The sequence below is a fragment of the Pinus tabuliformis genome, chromosome 5_1 (genome assembly GCF_031772625.1).
Source record: "Pinus tabuliformis cultivar Carrire ecotype Pingquan chromosome 5_1, CPIR1, whole genome shotgun sequence".
Lineage (NCBI taxonomy): Eukaryota > Viridiplantae > Streptophyta > Pinopsida > Pinales > Pinaceae > Pinus > Pinus tabuliformis.
Window position 1 is genome coordinate 883,993,828 of NC_142305.1, and position 7,669 is coordinate 884,001,496.

Below are 7,669 nucleotides of genomic sequence, written 5' to 3' on the forward strand. Positions count from 1 at the left end.
GACAGTGGCACACATGCATGTGATGAATGTAAGGGGAAGGTTGTCGAAAACACAAAGGCATAACAAAGTTGCAAGCTGAAGCAGATCCACTTGTGATGAAAGAAAATTTGGAGACTAAGGCTATGAGGTGACAACGTAACAAGAGGATCGCACAAAGGAAGAGATAGAGAAACAGAGAAGAAGTTTTAGGTGCTCAAGCGGCAAATCAAGGAAGAAAAGGAGCTGCATAGACAAGAGAAGGAGTTGCAGTGTGAATAGGTACATTAGGAGGCGCAACACACAGACTGATGAAACTGCACCCATATAGGTTATGGACCCATCTAGTAGCTAGCACAGAGCAGATAGGTTGAGAAGTGTTGTCGATCTCATGCAAGGGTATTTAGAAGCATGGATGTCATTGTGTGCATGCATGCAACCCACCCATTTGGCACACTCATTGAAGTGAAGACAAGAACCAAGTCTGACTAGAGCTGAACATGTATTTTGACAAGTTGATGTGCATGGTCACCAACACACACTTGGAGATCAGCACATACACTATGCGTCAATATGTTTCCAGTCTAGTTGCACTCAAGACGATGATGCACATGTTGTTAGACGATTTGGGTAAAGGAGACATACTAGTGTACCCGGATGCAAAAGAGACAAGAGTTTGTTTTCAGTAGGATGTCACCATTGAGCGCACAGAAACCATCGCAAACGACCAAGCTTGGCATCAGTTTGCCACCATCGACAGTCACGAGGATGTCGAAGAGTTGGTATTAACACAATGGTCTGAGTGTTAATGATGTCTTGCATGGCTTGCTCAAGCCATTTTGTCTCACATGGGTACATGTGCAGATTGTATGTAACGTCTTGTCTAGTGGAAGTTCAAGTGTCTATAGTTGAGTGTAATCATCATAGAGTGGTTGAAGAGTCATGAGGGTAGATGAACGGTCACAAAGGGGAATTTCAAGGGTCACCCCACCCTTTTCTGTAAATAGTCCCTCATAACTCATTGTATAGGCTTTTGGTTAGCCAAGCTTTCAATAGGAGTATCTTAGAAAAAGCTTGGAGAGTATTGTAACGAGCCTTGGATTCTTCACTGTGCAGAGCTAGTATATCTCTTTGGAGGAGCAGACAACAGTGATTGTAACGTTCCACTATAGGAACTAGTGGTTGGTTATGGTTGCATTGTATGAATGGAACTTTCACTTCTTAATATAACAGAGGCAACACATTTCATGCATATGTCGTTTTGTATTTCAGTTATCTTGTTTACTCTAAATGATATATGTATATGTTTTCTTACACATGTGTGTATATACTCTTTATGTATATCTATGTATGAATATTACTGAAATGTGTTGTTGGTTTAATCGTCACTTTGGATTTCTAGCTTACTTGCCTTCCAGTTTGTGATTAATCTTTGCTCGTGTGTTCCCTTCTTAGCTCTGTGCTTTCACAGGTTTCCAAGGGGGGAACTCACCTCACCCTCCATGTGTTAGAACCGCTCATGCCCCTTCCTTGACTTGTTGCATATGTCACACCCTTGCTACCAACATGGACATCTTACTTGCCTCTGTGCTCAAACGTGGTCAAGGCGATACCATATGACCCACTACTGGGACTCCTACACCAAACAGTGTGAGGTATAGTTGGGACTTCTTATTGGGGACATCCCCTGAAATTTTGGCCGGTCCAACACCATCAACATAAGGATAATACCAAGTTGAAGAGGAGAGGAGTAAGAAGTTCAAATATTGTCCATGCACTAAAGTGGAAATTGAGGTGGAAATGAGAAGGAAATATCTTGAAGAGGCTAGGAAAAGGAGATAATAGGAAGAGCACAGGAAGAAAGAAGAGTAGGATAATAAGAAACAAGAGGATATGTAGAAGAGAAAAGAGGAACAAAAGAAAAGGAAAGAGGAGGAAGTCATGAAGGGATAATAAGATAAATTTTCTTCTAAAACAATGGGAAGAAGAAGAGAAATGAAGGCCTTAGGTCAAAGAAGAAAATAGGAAGAAGCAGGAAGAGGAGTTTGCAAGGTAGTTAGAGGAACATTCTAAGGCCCAGGGTATAGATGATGAATAGCAAGAGGAGAACCAAACAACTAAAACTAATCCAATTATAGATCCTATGGATATTCAACCCCCAACTCCTCTGATTGGTGGGCACCTTCCTTTCAGTGAGATGGGGATTCCACCTCTAGATGATGATAGATTCATGGACATATCCAATTTCACCTTTTATGATTTGAAAGACAAGATCATTCAAGAAATAAGTATAAGTATTTCCCAAATGAACTAGATCATCTTGTTTCTATTCATACAGAACAGAAAAGGATATTGTGTCAAACACTAAGACCAATCTCAGAGTAGTTGCTTTATCAAATACAACCTTTGCATTGGCCACAAAAAAAAAAACACTAATTTTATGATGCAAAAGGATGAATAGTTGGAGAAATAATTGGCTAGTGCAAAGCAACAAATTGATCACCTCCTTGCTAAAAATCAAAGGATGTCTTCTAGTAGCTCTAGCAAAGAGTTATTATAGTCAACTATGCTTGAGGAACACAAGCAATTGGATCACACAATGCAACAATTTTATGAAGAGATGATCATTTTGAATAAGGAAATGACACCTATGTACGAAGTCCAAAAGGGATCACAAGAAAACCTGAGGATCTTAAAGTTAGCTCAAACATTTATAGACATGACCTGGGAATGGGGCACAAAGTACTTAAATTCACCTTCATCTTTGGCTAGAAAAGGAAGGGTTGAGGCTAAAATGGATAGGGTAGTGATGAAAATGAAAAAGCAAATCTATGATAATCTTAATAATGATATAGCCAACACTATGTCAGCTTCTATACGATTGTAAAATGGATTGGAATTCTTTGTGTGAGTACACAAAGTGCCTTTTATAGGTGCACTTAAGGAGGTGAGACACAAGGATACTACTAGGAAGGAGTTAAATGGAGTTTTGGACCACTCAATATAGGTGACTACCTAGAGTGACTTAGAAGTGACCAAAGACATTGTTCTACAATATGTAGTTGACCCAGTCAAGTTACATATGAAGCTATTCATATTGTGGAACAATGTGCAATCAAATCATGTTCCAAAACCATATATCTAGACACTTTGGAGGGCAAGATGAAATACAATCCTATCCTACCACAAATAGTTGAAGTCATAGTAGTGAAATATAGAGCTTGGTTTCAATAAATTAAAATGGAGCTTCATTTTACAGTCGTCAAATTACAATTTCCCTAAATTTGAACTCAAATATGTTTACTTTTCTTTTATGAAAATTTTCCACAATTTTTGTGAAATGTAAATTTTGTAATGAAAAATGTAAAAATGTGTGTGGAAGTCCAAAAGTCACATGTGAAATGTGAAAAGTCACTAGGAACTCCAAAGGACATATGGGAGCTCAAGAGTCATGAGGGAGATCAAGAGTCACAGGGAAGGTGAAAGCTCACCTCTTTTATTATATATAGACCCTAAAATCTCAACCAAAGGAATTTTAGCCTTGGCTTCTCTTGCTAGCACAAGGGAGAGAGATCATTATTTTGAGAAGAAAATTGTGGCTTTTTGCTCCACTAATGGAGCAAGTGCGAAGGCATTGTAATTGTGTATTTGGAATTTCCACTTAATCATTCAAATCTCTCTAAAGTCGAATAATGTTTTCATGCATGTATCAGAAGCATTGCAAGATTTGTGTTTTAATGGTTGTGGTATATGCTTGTGTTTACATGTATTAAGGACAATGAACTACTTTATTTTCTTTAGTACGTATTCTTATTGAAATTGCATGACCTAATTGCTTTCATGATCTTGGTTATTTGAAAACTAATTTTCAAATGTATCAATGAATCTTTATGTGTATGTGTGTTTTTATTATATTAATGCTATCATTGTTCTTATAAAGGCTCACTTTATTTACTTTGTTCGTGGAAGCACTTTGTATTCATTATAATTGTTTATCTCCCAAAGATAACATTTATTTCTTCCCTCAAAATTAATATGAATTCTCTCTTATGTTGTGGTTCCTTTACAAGGCATGTCTTTAAGTTCACCACAATGGCAGTTGAGCCTATTTATTGGATGGAACGACCACACCAAATGGTGTAGAGTCTATTTGGGACTTTATACTGGGGGGATCCCGTTCGTGTTGGCAAATTTCTAGCATCGTTAACACTTTTGGTGCTAGAAGGAGGGCATCCAGTGTGTTTTAACCTCATAGATAGTTCCTGGATATGCGGGAACTAGTACTTGAGACATCTAATAAAATTGATAAAGAATTAAAATATAAGGTCAGAGGAACATGATGTGAGAACTTACAATGAATTGTATAGTTCTGAAACCTATCTTTGAAACCATACTGGCCAAGATATATGAAGGTTGGAGGGATTCAATTAAAATTTGGATAGAAGAAAAATGAAGATGAAAAAGTTTAGTAACTCAGGAAATTAAGAATCTGAGCATTAACCCTACAGAAAGACTGATGGAAAGACCCAAGACATAGAGGAATTTCTAGGATGGAGGAGCACACATTAAGACTCTTTAAATCTGAAATGTAAGTATCATTTAAGATAAATTCACAATCACAATTTAAAAATATCCACAACTTCATTACACATATGCTAGTAGAAGAAAAACATTAATAAATGCTCACACATTAAAGGAAAAATCAATGTTACCATACCCCAAAAATTGGCATCAGAACTAGCTTGTATTCTTCAATTTCAAAGAGTTTTCTTCATTACATTGTCTCCTAGCATACAGAGTCCAAACCTCCGAACCCCCACAAATTGATGATTTTTTACTTTTATTCCTACCCTAAACCTAACTATTTCTATCAATTTTTAAAACTGACTTTTCTATAAACAATGTTTACTTTTTATACAATAATAATAATAATACTTATATATATAAATTAAGATAAATCTTCCCTATTAATAAATAAGGTTAGGCCCCAATTTAAAATATTCATAATGCATACATCGAAATTTTCAAACAAAAATAAGAACATATATATGAGTGCCTAAACAAAAGAAGTACGTGCGGGCCTAGAGTGTTGTCACACACACATCGACAAAAACTATATGTAGTTGGACAAAAACCATGAATCACCTCTTGGGGACTCCTTGGTGGTTTCTAGAATATAAGATGAGTGCCCCCGGGCTAAAATTTGACTATTGATCTAGAGATAAGTAGTTTGGCCAAACCGCTTCCTAGGTATCCCTTTGGCATAAACTTCGTCGAATTAGGTGTCGTCGCCTTCCATATATTTGGAGCACGTGGTATTTTTGAGTAGTTGATTTGTAACCTGTAGTGCCTCTCTTAGTCGCCCATGCTAAATTTATTTTTCTAATCATTAAAAACACCAAAATACATTGTATAGCCAAGTTGACACTTTACAACTTCAACTTCAAGAATAGAGGTTTTCCAGTCATTCAATATTTACAAATGAACCACATGATTCGTCTATTCAAACTCAAAGACGCACTGATTTTGTAAGAATTTATGTGAAGACATATTCTAGTATACATATTTCAATCTATTCACCTAAGCAGTTTGTGCCCTACAAATTTATTTGTTCTATTTGTCAACATCTCCTCCTGCATTATTTCATCCATAATTAACTAATTGGCCCTCTTCCGGGAGAATCTACAATGTTTCTTAGGCTCTAGGCTTGGTTCTACTCATTTAAAGCCCATTTGAGAGCCCTGGTATCTGACATCAATTTCTCATTTGGTACCCATCAACCTTAACTATATCTCTTCCCGTATTTTCATTTCATCAAGTAACTAAAAATAATAAGGATACCTTTCCCAATCACCTTTGACTACACTAACATAGATCCATCTTAAATACAGATCTAACATGAGTCAAGAGGGATCTAATTTCTTCATGTGTAAATTTTCTTATGAGCCGACATTATTTAAATATTTTGTATAGATATTTAATTTTATTTTTATTTTTAGATTTTTCATAATTTTTATTTGGTCGGCATGAACAAAATTTCAATTCAATTTTGATGATAGACGGACAATGTTACACATCATACTGGGTTGTATAATGACCCTCTTGGCTCAACAACGTGGCTCACTAACATGCAAACAATCTTTGAAAGAACACCCACTAGACTCTCTCAACATCTACCATTTTCCTGATATCAAGGAACATCCATGCTAGAGAACTCTTTCTAACTTTTATGAGTCTGGGTTGGTTGAAACCAGGTGTGTCAGTAAGATAGCCACCAACTAGTAGTGGAAATAGTGATACATTCCATGTAGTATGCTTTCCATGACCACTTCTCACAAAAATTTCTCTAACACGTTATTGTTCAAACCACTTGCTTCCATCCCTTGCCTATCCTACAAAAATGTCCATGTCACTAGGAATTTCTAGACCACGACGCAATGCATTGATCAAACTAGACTTCCCTACTCCACTAGGACCGACCACTACAAATGTGCAGTTCTCTAAAACTTCAGAAATAGTTGTCAATCTAGTGTTTGTATGAGCACTGCAAAAGAGAGGCTCATAACCCCAAGTTCTTACTTCATCTCTCCGCTTATGCACAACCTCTTCTTGTACAGTATCCAACTTGTTCAAAACCAATTGAAAGGGAATCTCTGTAGACTCAGCTTCCACCAAGAATTTGGTGAAACTAAAGGGCTCAAACTTGGATTGCTCCATGGAGGAAAGGGTAAGAAAATGATGAAAATTTGCAACTGGAAAATCCAGAAGCTATAAATTCCACTCAAATACATCTTCTATCATGCCTCTTTTGTGTACCCAATCAAATCCACCAACCAAGACCTTGTCCCTAACAAAAAATGTCCTCTTAATTTTCTTAACCACAACACCCACCATGCTATCCCGCATTGAATAATAAACATCAATATAATCACTTAATGTATCTAAGCGCCCACAGATTATATCATTGTGTAATGCAAAGGTAATTCCACCCCATGGTATTCTCCCTTGGTGCCTTGTATGGCCACTAACTTGAGCATTGGCTCTGGTGAGCTTTAGTGTTTTAGTTTGTGATTTGGAAGAGTTGACATGGAGATTGTGTAGTATTGAACTATTTTTTTTAAACATTATCCGCATGTATGGTGCAGAATGAGCATGCACTACATATGGTTATTTTTTAAAACCATGTAACTTGACCATAGGGACACACGTGTAGTGGAGAGCCTTGACATCTTGAAACATGGGTCATCCTTGGTCCCTTAGAGCATCAACGTGCATGGCATTTATAATATGACAAAGTGAAGGCACCATATTGAATTTTGAAAATAAAATTAGATTCATAGGGCTAAGGCCAAAACATGTGAAGCCCTATAGTGTATATATTTAGAATATCTATATATATATTAAAATGATAATTACTCAAATCTCAAAGGTTGGGGAACATTATTCCAAGACTAGATGATGTTGTCTTTTGTAAGCAATATTATTTGTTTGTTGTTCCTTAGCACACCTTTAACCAGCAAATATGAAACTGAAGGCCTACAAGAGGGAAATTTTAATAGAACATTTTCCCTTTTAACGTATGTGGGAAAAATGTGACAATTATTATCCCTTTAGATATAAATGTTCCATCATTAATAGTTCAGAATGTTTCTTGATTTTAAATGGCTTTCTATTGATTTTGATTGCTAGCTCA

At 36.5% G+C, this 7,669-nt stretch overlaps 1 pseudogene; it reads right to left on the bottom strand.

Annotated features, from left to right (window-relative positions):
* Nucleotides 1–5,552: 5,552 nt before the first annotated feature.
* LOC149167645 (small ribosomal subunit biogenesis GTPase RsgA 1, mitochondrial pseudogene) lies at nucleotides 5,553–6,870 on the bottom strand (annotated as a pseudogene).
* Nucleotides 6,871–7,669: the final 799 nt, after the last annotated feature.